Source organism: Sciurus vulgaris (assembly GCF_902686455.1).
Source record: "Sciurus vulgaris genome assembly, chromosome: 5".
Classification (NCBI taxonomy): Eukaryota; Metazoa; Chordata; class Mammalia; order Rodentia; family Sciuridae; genus Sciurus; species Sciurus vulgaris.
Genome location: NC_136465.1, coordinates 173,756,480 through 173,770,375, shown reverse-complemented (window position 1 = coordinate 173,770,375; position 13,896 = coordinate 173,756,480).

Here is a 13,896-nt window from a genome sequence, read left to right as displayed (position 1 = left end):
TTGTGGGACACCTGTAGGGAGGTCCCCTATGGGCAGCTGGACATATAGGTCTGTGGGGAAATCCTGGAGGGAGGACTTGCTGTCTGTGAAAGATGGAAGTCTAAATACAATAGGTCAGTTACACAGTGCTCTGTAGTGAACACTTAGAGATTCACACAAGATGATGTGACAACTCCCATGGCCTGGAACTTTTGACATTCCTCTAGGGTACAGCAAAAGATTTGAATCCTGAATGATTAAGAGTGGTTTTCTTTGTTTAGAAAAAAAAAGGGTGGGGGGCAGAGAAGCCTAAGCAAAATAACAGACAACTCCTTGGCGCCGAGTCCAGACGCAGGTAATGGGAGAATGACCAAAGCTGCCACAGCCAACACCACAAAGCCCAGAACCTGGACAGTGGGCACTGGGGACTGACTTAGTGCAGAACTGAAGATATGGCATAAGATGGCAACATGAGAAGTTTTGGAGAGTTGAGGTCACTAGCAGCATCCAGGGTGGCACGGCTGCACTGCTCCATGCTCCTCCAAACTGTAGACAGCCCATTCTATGTGGGCTTCCAAGACCACAGGACTTCAAGTATATCTCCATAAAATAGGAGGCGGACCTGACCTGTCCTCCTAACTGCAGCCTCATTGAAGGTTGACCCTTTAAACTACTTTGATTCATCTTGGTATAAATCATGATGAGAGCAATTTCAAATCAAGTCCAAATCAATATTCTCGTGTGTGTGTGTGTGTGTGTGTGTGTGTGTGTGTGTGTGTGTATTACTGGGGATTGACTCCAGGGACTTTCTACCATTAAGTTTTATCCCAAGTCCTTTGTATTTTTATTTTGAGACAAGAGTCTCACAGACAAGAATACAGAACCTGGCTATTCCTACTACCTTTTTTTTTAGGGCGGGGGTGGAATTAGGCATTGAACCTAGGGGGGTGTTTTACCACTGAGCTACATCCCCAGTCCTTTTTATTTTTAATTTTTTTTTATTTTTAAGGGTTTTTTTGTTGTTGTTTTGTGTTTTTTTAGATGTTGACAGATGTTCATTTTATTCATTTATTTATAGGTGGTACTGAGAATTGAACCCAGTGCCTCACACTTGTTAGGCAAGTGCTCTACCACTGAGTCACAACTCCAACCCTTTATTTTTTATTTTGAGATAGGGTCTCACAAAGTTGCTGAGGGCCTCACCTCACAGAATTGCTGAGACTGGTGTCAAACTTTCAATCCTCCTGCCTCAGTCTCCTGAGTCTCAGGGATTACAGATGTGCTCCACCATGCCCAGCCTATTCCTACCCTTTCTTTTTTATTTTTAGCTTTATGATCATACATAGTGACATAGTAGCTGGGTTCATCCCTATATTCCTACCCATCCTTGAACCTCAGTTTAATTCTGAACTTTGACCTAGTTCAGCTTCCCAGGTAAGGGAAACAGATTCTAGAAAGACCTGATGAAGTTACTGTTGTTTGAGCTAAGAGTATAGAAGAACTGGTGGGAGATTCATGAAGTCATTTGCTTGTTTAATCATAAAGGTATTGAAGTCGGGTGCCATGGCACATGCTTGTAATCCAAATGACTTGAGAGGCTAAGGCAAAAGAACTGCAAGTTTAAGGCAAGACTCAGCAACTTAACAAGACTGTCTTGAAATAAAAAATAAAAATAACTTGGGATATAGCTCAGTGGTAAAGGTACCCTGTATTCAACTCCCAATACTCCCCCGTCCCACAAAAAAATGTATTGAATTGGCACCTTGTGTGGCAAAGAAAGGATCAATTTATTTGATCTACTGAGCTCTTAGAAAAGCATAAGCAAAAAATGGGTACCCCCCAAAAATAATAGGAAGTTGTGGCCAACAAACTCTGCAGTGAGCCCAATAATTCTCTTCTCCTTGAGTCTACGACTTAGTGTAACATTCACCCCTTCAATAAAGATAGAACCTGTGACTCATTTCTAACCAATAGACTGGCAAAGGTGATTGGCTGTCACTTCCAGGTTATGCTGGGTAGGTAAGACCCCATTTTAGCAGACGGTATCAAGAGATTCTCCTTGCTGGCTTAATGAACCAATGAAGTAAGTAACCAGCATACTGAGGAAATCCATATGGCTAGGAGCATTGGGGTGGTCTCTAGATCTGCCATTAGAGGATTCCAACCAAAAACAGTTCAAAGTCAGGCTTCTCAATCACACAGCCACAAGGAAAAGAGTCTGCCAACAATCTGAAGGCTCTTGGAAGCTTGTTCTTCCTCATTTGAGCCTTCAGATGAAAATGCAACCCAGTTGTGGCCCTGGGAGACCCTGAGCTGAGCAGACCTCAAGTTGTACCAGGACTATCTGATTCATCACACATGAAATAATAAATATCTGTGTTGTTTTAAGCCACTGATGTTGTGGTAACTTGTGCAGTAATAGAAAATAAATGCAACATTTCAGAAAAGGAAATAAAAATGAGTATTTTAAAAATATATATTTGTTTATATAAATTAGGTCATGGTTTCACATTTTCAAAGGAATATTGTTCTCCCCTTCTTGTTCCCCAGCCATCTAGTCCCTTACCAGCCAATTTTTTATATATGCTTCAGAGCTAATCCTTGTATGTAAACAACCAAAGTTATGTTTCTTTATATGTTAACTTTTTCCTTCTTATTTAAATGGTATTGTATATTATATGTGCTGTTCTGACCTTTTTGTTATTTTTTGTGGAATGCATCATTGTCTTTGTCTTTCCCTGATGCTGCTATGACAAAATACCTTAGACTGGTAAATTACAAACAATAGAAATTGTTTATAATTTACAATTACAGTTCTGGTGTTGACATTCAGTCCCTGGAGAGGACTTTCTTGCTGTGTGCTCATATGGCAAAAAGGCAAAAAGGAATGAACACTGCCTCCTTGATAAGGTCATTGATCCTTTGTGTTGCAAGAATTATGTAAATTAGTGTTCAGGGCAGAGCTGCTTCTAATACAAGAAAAATGGAAAACCTTAATATCCATCCATAGTAAAGTGGAAAAATAAATCGTGGTTTTTTTAATACAGTGGAAATCACACAGCAATGAAACAAACAAATCAGAGCTTCATGCACCGACACGACTGGACTGCATAAATGTCATCTTGAGCTAAATCGGTAGGTCATAAAGGAGTATAATTTTCTTTATATAAAGGTCAAAGGGGTGAAGCTAAACTGCTGCAGTGTCTGTCGGAGGACTCATGCTAAGGAGGAGAAGCTGTACTACCCAAGGTAAGGGAGGGGGCAGGCATGATGCCACGCCTGTAATTCCAAGAACTTGGGAGGCTGAGGCAGGGAAATCCCAGGCTTGAGGCCAGCCTCAGCAATTTGGTAAGACCCTGTCTCAAAATAAAAAATTAAAAATGGTGGGGATGTAGCTCAGTGGTAGTGTACCCCCAAGTTCAATCTCCAGTAACACTACCACCAAAAAAAAAAAAAAAAATACCATCCTTTTGGTGGTTAGGTTTCAATACATGAACTGTTGGGGAACATATACAGTCAAACCATAACAAAATTTTTTTTTAAATCTTGGTACTGGAGATTGAACCCACAGAGCTGGACCATTGAGTTACATCCCCAGTACTTCTTATTTTTGACTTTTAGACAGGGTCTCGCTAAGTTGTTGAGGCTGAACTTGAACTTGCAAATCCCTAGTCTCAGCATCCCGAGTCACTAGAATTACAGACGTGTGCCACCACGCCCATCTATATACTTTTCTTTGATAACTTACTGACTTACTTACTGGGTTCAATTCTCAGCACCATATATAAATAAATAAAATAAAATAAAGGTCCATTAACAATTTTTAAAATATTTTTAAAAAATTTAAAAAATCTTACTGACTTAGCTCAAGATAGTTCTGATGCAATCCAACCATGTTGATGGATGAAGCTGTGCATTTTATTGTTGTATGGTTTCCACTGAATTAATAAAATGCAATTTATTTGTGTGTATTACTATGGATTAGCACCTGAGGTTTTCCATTTTAGGGTCTGGGGGTGTAGCCCAGTGGTAGAGCACATGCTTAGCAGCACAAGGCTCTGAGTTCAAATTCCAGTACCCCCAAAAAAACTTTTCTATTTTTATTGTTTTAAAAAGCAATTTTACTCTGTGCACTAATTTACACAACTCCTGGTATACATGGACAAGACTTCTTCAAGGAGATCAGACATTAGGAGTGGAATTACTTGTATACATGATGTGAACATCTTTAGTTTTTCTAGATAACACCAAACTGTTTTTCTTTGCAGTTTACCAATTTGTATCCCACTCAGCAGCGTATGAGAGTTACTGTTGTTCCACTTCATTGACAACACTGACAATATTTGGATTGTGAGATTTCTTTTTTTTTTTTGTACTGGGGGTTTAACCCAGGTCTGCTTAATCACTGAGCCACACCCAGCCCTTTTTTATATTTTATTTAGAGGCAGGGTCTCATTGAGTTGCTTAGGGCCTTACTAAGTGGCTGAGGCTGGCTTTGAACTTGTAATCCTCCTGCCTCCGCCTTCCAAGCCACTGGGATTACAGGTGTGTGCCCCTGTGCCCAGCCAGGGGCTATTTCTGAAGCCAGATTTTGTAATTTTAACCACTTTGATGGATGTGAAGTGGTACCTTTTCATGATTTTAAGTTTTAATTTGTAGTTCCCTTTACCCATTTGGATTTCTTCTTTTGTGAAATGCCAGTTTTGTGGTTTGTCTTGATCTGGTTTGTAAGTTTCCACTTTGTCATTTGCAACATATACGATAAGATGCTTACCTTCAATTATAAAAGAGACGGGACAAAACTACCATGGCATCCTTTTGTTGTTGTTGTTGTAGATGGACATGATACCTTTATTTATTTATTTTTATGTTGTGCTGAGGATTAAACCCAGTGCCTCACTCGTGCTAGGCAAGCACTCTACCACTGAGCCACAAACCCAGCTCTACAACGGTAGTCTTTTTGTCGTGATCAGATTGGCCAAAGACCAAGGATGGGAAAATACCGTGTTGGCAATCTTGTGAAGAATGTAAAGTAGTTCATTACAGATGGGAGAGTAAATGAGTGAATTCCTACAGAGATCAGCTTGGAGTATCTAACACACTGTTAGATGCACATACAGTTTTACTCATTCGTTTCATTTCTTGGGACTTATCCTATTGATACAATCACTTTTGTGTGGAATGACATGCTTATAACAGTTAACAATTGAAAAGAACTTGAGTGCCCAACAATTGAGGACCGATTAAACAATTTATGACACATCTTTACAAAGGGACACCATGCAGAATTTTTTTTAAAAATTCAGTTTTACATAAGCTGAAAAGGATTATCTTTCCAAGATATATGGTTCAGTAAGAAAATAACCACGTGCAGAATACTGTGTAGAAATGCTACCATATCCACAGTGTATGTGCATATATACTTGTATTTGCATAGAATATCTTGGAAGGATCCTCAAGAAGATAGGTACACAGACAGGTGTGGTTGAGGAAAAGGGCACAGAAAGACTATTTTTTTTTTTCTTTTTACTCTGTGTCCCTTTGCATCTTCTGGATTTTTTTTTAGTATGAGCCTGTATTACCCATTAAAAGTAAATTAAAATTAAAATTTTAAAGTATGAGCTTCATGTGTCATGGCACATGCTTACAATCCCAGTGACTTAGAAGGCTGAGGCAGGAGGATCCCAAGGTGTTCAAGACCAGCCTGGGCAACTTAGTGAGACCCTGTGTCAAAATAAAAGATAAATATGGCTGCAAATGTAGCTTAGTGGCAGAGTGCTCTGGGTTTAATTCCCACTACCACAAAAAGGGGGGGGGGGGTATTCAGCTCCTATTATGGACCCAGCCTGTGCTAAGTTGTAGAGGTACAGTGCTGAACAAAACAGAGACCTTGCCTTCAGAGGCTCCTCATCTAGTGGCAGGAGACACAGAGTTCAGCACTGTGCAGACCTGACCTGTGATCGGCACTGTGACAGGGCACACAGAAGCACTCTGGAGGGAGCTGGTGCACAGCAGTGACATCTAAGAGGTGGACAGACAGCTGGAAGTTTACCTGGGGAGCAGAAAGAAGAGGGAGCCACGGAGGTGACTCAAGGGCTGAGAGGCCCCAGCTGAGGAAATGACATCTGTGAAGGAGAGCAGAGCTCTGTCCATTTGAGGAACTGGAAGATCTCCCCTCAGCCGGAAGCTGACATGAGTCAAGTTTGGTTTTCAGAAACAGTTATGCTAGAACTGTGGAGAAAGAATTGAAAGGAGCAAGACCGGAAGTGTCTGCAGTCATCAGACAAGAGGGGATGGGAGCCTGAATTCAGAGTGTGGCGGTGGGAACAGAAGGGCTGGGATGGACTTAAGGGGTTCTGAGAATGTAGAATCTACAGACTCAGTGAGAAGATGATGGGGTGAGGGAGAGAAAATGGCTACAATAATAACGATCAGGTGGCAGCACCCGTCTAGTACTTGGCATGATTCTGTCACTCAATCCTCTCAGCAAGCCGGGCAGGTAGATACTGCCATAATGAGAGTCTGCAGATGGGAGGCTAAGGAGGTTAAGGAACTTGCTTGAGGTCACATAGCTAGCATATGACACAGAAGAAATTAAAACCATTTGTCTGGCTACCAAGTTCATGCTCTTAACCCATCTCCTAAGGGCAACATCCAGGTGTGAAGTTTGAGAAACCCAGTGATTGATAATGTTGTTTATGATGTTATTCATTAAGAGAAAGCACAGGAGAGGCAAAAAGTTTGAAGGGAAAAATGAGCATTTGAATTTTGAGTTTAATGTTTCTTGAAGACATATGAGTCAGTTACAATGCTTATTGTTTAATGTATATATCAATACAACATTGTTATAAAATAATTACACATATTATGAAATTATAGAATCATATAAAAATTATATATATACATAAAACATATATTGTTACCTAATTGTGTAAGTATGTCTGTATATATATGTATACACACACACACATACATGGGGGGCAGAGAGAGAATTCTGAGTTGAAAACAGTGATGTGGGCATTGTCAAATTATAAGTAGTACCACTGGGTTCAGTGTACATGCCTGTAATCCCAGGAACTCAGGAGGCTGAAGCAAGAGGATTGAAAGTTCTGGGCCAGCCTTAGCAACTTAATGAGACTCAGAGACTTACCAAGACCCTGTACCAAAACTGAAAAATAAAAAGGACTGGGGATGTAGCTCAATGGGAAAGCACTCCTTGAATCAATCCCCAGTACAAAAGAAAGAAAAGTACCTAAAGTCAAAGGAATGGATGAAGCTAAACTGTAATAAATAAGAGGAAAGAGAATCAAGACAATTAAAAAAAAATTTAGATGTTGATAGCCCTTAAATTTTTATTCATTTCTTTATATGTAGTGCTGAGAATTAAATCCAATTCCTCACACATTCGACACAAGCTCTCTACTACTGAGCCATAACCCCAGCCCCTCAAGACAGCTTTTTAAGCAGATGAGTCACATGATGAAATCTTGTTAATAGGAAGTTAACTCTGTCAGCAACATGAAAGATTGATTTGGAAAAATAGGTAGTAGAAACCCTAGCTGGGCTCACTGTAAACCCAAAACCTCAGGAGGCTGAGGTAAGAGAATCTCAAGTTCAAGACCAGCCTGGACTGAGAGCCTGTCTCAAAATAAATGAAAAAATGTTGGGTATATAGCTCAGTGGTAGAGGGTCCCTGGGTTCCATCCCCAGTACTGGAAGGAAAAAAGGAAAGAAAGGCAGGAAGAAAGAAAGATAGAAAGGAACTCTGGTCAGATGTACCCTTCAAAGAGGTCCCCGCAGCTGTAACATGGAGGATGGGCAGGAAAAGGCCAGATGTCAAGGAGGATAACTCGGAGGAGATTGCCACAGTGCAGGCAGAGATGATAAGGACCTGAACTGAGGTGTGTGCACTAATCAGCTTTAAGTTGTACAGCATAACAAACAACTTTAAAATCCCATGGCACATGACAACAAATACTTTTTTTTGTTCATGCTACACAAGGTTTGCATGTTCGCCATGATTCTGTTAGACTCAGATTGGTTCAGCTGCACCTCACTTTCCATTCTGGAATCTAAACTGAAGCAACAGCCACTATCAAGGACATATCCTCATAATGGAGGGTTCAGGCAAAAATGCCCCAATCCAGTCACACCGTAGCATCTCAAACTCTGCTCGAATGTGATAAAGAACACAATCACCCACATCCAGTTCTCCAAAGCACATCACATGGCCAAGTCCAAGGTTCATAGAAGGAGGAAGCAATGTTAAAGTTTGGAGGGAATGAATGATTCCAATGAACACACCAGGTAGTCAAGAACAGCTTGTCGTTGGGGACGGGAAAAAATGGGTTGAAATCTTGGGATTTGCTAGCTGATTGGATGTGTGAGGTGTGACAAAGATAATTTCAAGTGATTAAATTGAAGATAATACTATTGGACAAAAAAAAAAAAAAAAAGGATATAGGGAAGCCAGCCATAGTGGCCCACACCTGTAATCCCAGCAACTAGGAAGGAGGTAGGAGGATCCCAAGTTCAAAGCCAGTCTGGGCAATTTAGCAATATCCTGTCTAAAAAAGTACAGATGAATAAAAAGGGAAGGGGATGTAGCTCAGTGTCAAAGTGCCTCTGAGTTCAATACCCATACCCCTGCCACCCACGCACAACACAGAATAGAGGGGACAGGGGATATAGTTCAGTTGGTAGAGTGCTTGCCTAGCATGAACAAGGCCCTGGGTTCAATCCCCGGCACTACCAAAAAAGGAAAAAAAAAAAAAAAGAGTAGAGGAAGAGGCACCTCACTGATGCCCAGCACTAAATCTGTCATCATGTGATAATGGTGTCCCGATTTTGGTTTTGGGGAGCCACTCCTCCCTACTCTATTCTCAGTGATGACACTTCTTCCCTGTCCTACACCAGGGTGGAGCCTGTGACCTAGACTTGAGCCAACAAGAATACCCTGCGCTCTTGAACACAGTTTTGATCCAAGATAGGATTCGTGACACAAATCTGACCAATCAGAGCCACTGAGGTTCAATTGTGCATCTTTAATTTGTTGATTTGAATGAGAAATACTAGGGTTATGGCAGCACAAGAGAACAGAATCTAGGACTCAGGAGTGGAGGCAGCAGAGAGAACACAGAGGCCTGGCAGGAAGGAGTGAACCTGAGACATCACCTGAGCTCGCATCCAGTCCTGTGCAGAGCAGACTCAGTAAACACAGATTCTAAACATCAGGAACCCCAGGGGAAAGCAAGAGAAGAGTGGTTCATGCAGGTGATTAAAATCCACGCAAAAGAAAATGAGGGAGTAGAATAAATCAGGAGCCATACAAATGAACAGGAATGCTGAATAAGAAACATGGTTGAAGACCATAGAATGTGCTGGTTCACAGCAAAGGTGGGATAATGGAAAGGAAGGTGGAATGAGGAACATGTGGGTAGATGATGAAAACATGGAGAACAAGCACACAGAAAATGGGCATAGTTGAGGGTCAAAGAATGGATCCCATTTTGGACATGTTAAATTTAAGGAGCTTAGGGACTTTAAAAATTATTTGAATTAATTAACTGGGTGTTGCGGTACAGGCCTATAATCCCAGTGACTTGGGAGGCTAAAGCAGGAGGATCATAAATTCAAGGCCAGCCTCACAAACTTAAAAAAGGGACTGGGGATGTAGCTCAGTGGCAGAGCAATTGCCTAGCAATATGCAAGTTTCAATCTCCAATACTAAAAAAAAATACATATACATATGTACATATGTATATATATTTTTAAAGACTTGACAAAAGAAGGCTAGTAGTATAGCTCAGTGGTAGAGCAGTTGCCTAGCATGCATAAGGCCCTGGGTTCAATCCCCAGCACCACAAATAAGTAGATAAATAAATAAATGCAAATAAAAATTGACAAATGAAATTATATACACATACGCACACACACACACATATTTATATATAAATATCTGAGGTCTACATCATGATGTTTTGACATATGTATACATGCAGAATGGTTAAATCAAACTAATTAACATATCCATTAACTCACACTTATGTTTTTGTGTATGGTGAGAACATTTAAAATCTACTTTCAGCAATTTTCAGGTATAAAGTACATTGTTATTAACCACAAGTTACCATACTGTAAAGTAGATCTTAACTTCTTTCTCCTGTCTAATTGAAATTTTTTACCCTTTGACCAAGATGTCTCTCATCCTCCACCCTTTGAGGTACCTACCTTTTAGAGATGTAGATCAATATATCCAATAGGCAAAAATGCAAAACACAAAAAATCCAATAGGTAATGATATGGAACACAATAAATAGTTTTAAAAAATGTAAGATGAAGTCCCGAAAAATAATGTCAACATATAGTTAAGACTTGAAATTAAAGGATAAATAAGCTTTCCCAGCAAGAGTCCATAATGTCAGAATGGGAGAGGGTCAGGGACCTTGGAGAATTGCATTGTTTAAGGAGCTGGCAGTGAAACGTGGGGCCATGGAAAGATTGGGAAGGCATGGTCAAGGAGGAGGGAAGAGAGAAGAGCTGTGGAGACCAAGGGATCAGGGAGTCTCCAAGGGCAGAACTTCTTTCTCAACACCTCCCTCTACCTAACACCCCACATCCAGTCCACAGCTGGGTAGAGAGAAGAGGGGCAGAGAGGACACTGAGGAATTTGTTACAAAGTGCAAGAAAGCAAGAGCATGGATTTGAGGAATATTTAGCAGTTGAATCTTTAAAGTAGGGGGTGGGAAACTGGCTGGATGTGAGGTTGAGCTTCCCAACATGGGGGACAGTGGTGCCTGCAGTAGACAGGGCAGACAGAGGAGGAGACAGGGGTGTGCCCAGCAGCTGTGCCCCGACTACAGGAACACTGGTGGTGTGGCTTAGAATTCATGGTCAACCATCTCTCAGGGCCCCCGACAGCGCGGAGAACTTGGCTGTGAGTGGGTCTCCTGTGGACATCTCTGTCTCCTGCTCGCCATAAGACCAGTTCAAGCCTTCTCTATGCTGACCTCCAGACTCCCCTGCTTCCTCTCTCACAGAGCAAAGATATTAGAAAATAATCCATTCACATCCCACCGACTAGATGCCTATTCCTTTTTTCAGTTTCAGTAGTCTGGCAGAATGACCAAACTCTACCCAGATTAGAGGAAAATTTAGGGATCAGAGAAGATCTAGCTCAGAATATATCATCACTATGGTTAGGATGTGTCCCTCAAAATTCACATGTTGGTGCTGGGCATTATGGCACATGCCTATAATCCCAGCAACTTTGGAGGCTGAGGCAGGAGGATCAGAAGTTTGAGGCCAGGCTGAGCAAATTTTGTCTCAAAAAATAAGAATTTTAAAAAAGGGGCTGGGAACGTAGCTCAGTGGTAGAGTATTTGCCTAGAATGTGCCAGGTCTTGAATTCAATAACTAACTAAACAAATAAATACCTAATTAATTAATACAAAAATTAATGTGTTGGAAAGTTAATCCCCATTATGACAGGAGAGGTGGGACCATCAAGAGGCAGGATTAGGTCATGGGCACCATCCTCATAAATAGATTAAGGTCCTTATTGTGGGAGCAGTTTAGTTATAAAACAGCATCTGAGCCCCCTCTTCTTTTACCCTCTTTTTCTTTCTCTCTTGCCATGTGATGCATTTCACCATGTTATGAAGCAGGAAGAAGATGCTCACTAGTGCAGCCCTTTGATCTGGGACTTCCCAAGCTCCAGAACAGTGAGCCAGATAATCTTCTGCTGTTTATAACCTACCCACTCAAGATGCAGGCATTTAATCACTTTCATTTCATTGTTTTTATGGGGGAAAAAATGTCACCCGGGCATGGTGGCGCATGCCTATAATCCCAGCAGCTCAGGAGACTGAGAAAGGAGGATTGCAAGTTCAAAGTCAGCCTCAGCAGCTTAGTAAGACCCTAAGCACCTCAGTGAGACCTTGTCTCTAAGTAAAATATTTAAAACCGGGCTGGGGATGTGGCTCAGTGTGAAGTGCTACTGGGTTCAATTCCCAGTACAAGGAAAAAAGCTCCAGAGGAAAGCAAGCTCCTTGTTGGAACCGAAGGTCAGGGAATCTTCACCATTTTCAGGGAACAGGGAAAAATTCTATCAATAGGAGGGAATTATGCTTTATGACTGGAGAGTTGGAAGAAATTTAGTTTTGTGGTGGTGAGGTGAACCTGCCCTTTGGTAACAAAGGGAAGGGAAATGGCCACAGCTACTGCTGATAGCAAGGGATTGAACTGAAGAGGAAACGTGTAAGATTGCATGGCCCCAGAGGAGGACAGCTCCCAACCCCAGCTTCACCAGAATCCATGAGGACAACCAAGAACCAATGACTCCACTGACATTCCAGCTGGAATCTGACACTGGGAGGGAAGTGGACTGGAACCTCTCTCACATCAGGAGGGATAGAAAGTCTGATGGGGCAGAGGCAGGACTTGAGTTTGGAGGGGCTTAGAGAGGAAGTCAGCAAAAGAACCAGAGAAGATGTGACAGGGTAATGAGGGAGAATCCGCGTGCCAAGAGGGACCCTCTGCTTTAAAATGCTGTGTTCAGGGCTGAGGAAGTAGCTCAGTGCTAAAGTACTTGTTTGGTTAGCATGCATAAGGTCGTGGGTTCAATCCCCAGCACCACACACACAAAAAATCAGAGGTTGAGCACCCTGGGATTAATCCCTGGTGCCCAAAATAAATAAATAAAAGTTAAAAAAAAAACAAAAACGAGTAGTTCATAGGGAGCAGTGGTGCATGCCTATAATTCCAGTGACTCAGGAAGCTGAGGCAGAAGGATTCTCCAAGTTCAAGGTCAGCCTGGGCAACTTAGCAAGACTCCTGTCTCAAAAAATAAAAAAAAAAGGAACCAGGAACAGTGGTGCACACATGTTATCCCAGCAACTTTGGAGACTCAGGCAGGAAGATCTCATTTGAGACCAGCCTCAGAAACTTAGTGAGAATTTAAACAATTAAGTGATACCTGGTCTCAAAATAAAAAAAAAAATAAAAATAAAAAGGGCTTGGGATGTAGCTCAGTGGTAAAGCACTGCTGGCTTCAAACCCCAGCACCAAAAACAAAAATCAAAAAATAAAAAAGTAATGAAGCATATAGTTCAGTGATTAAGTGCCCCTGGGTTTGATCCCCCAGTACCTCAAAAATTTAAAAAAATCTTGGGTTCCCCAAGGCTGTGCTTTTAAACCTCTGTTACCACAATCTCTTGGTGTGCAAGCCCTTCCCCAAGCTTGGCATTAAGTGCCATTTCTATATATGCTCAGTAAATGTTTGTTGAATGACTCAATGAATAAATGAAGGCAAAGGTTTCTGGGAAAAGATGATGTTATGAGCTGAACTGTGTTTCCCTCAAAGTCATTTATTGAATTCCTAACCCCCAGTACCTCAGAAGGCAACCATATTCGAGGTAAGGTATTCAAAGAGTTGATCAAACTAAAATAAGGCCTGAGGGTGGGGCCCTAATCCCATATGATTGGTGTTCTAGTAGGAAGAGAAGGAGAAACCAGGAGCACATGAACAGAGAAAAGGTCACATGGGGATACAGAGAGGGCAGCCACAGCCAGTGCAGGAGAGACACCACAGGAGAAACCAACCTGCTGACAGCTTGATCACGGACCTCGTGAGAAAATAAAGATGTGTTTAAGCCTCCCAGCCCACAGTATTTTGTTATGGCAGCCTGAGCAAGTTAACACAGATGTGATACCATCCTTAGAACAGATGGGCCTATGAGGACCATGCACTTGATGGCAGTGGGGGATAAGTGTCTCAACCTCAAGGTGGGGTCTAGATTGGATAAAAAGATCTGGGAGTTGTCAGGTAAAGTGTGACATCAGAGCCTGTATCCTACGGGGACAGTGGAAAGTAAGGGAACCAATCATCAGCCGGGCACAGTGACATACACCTATAAC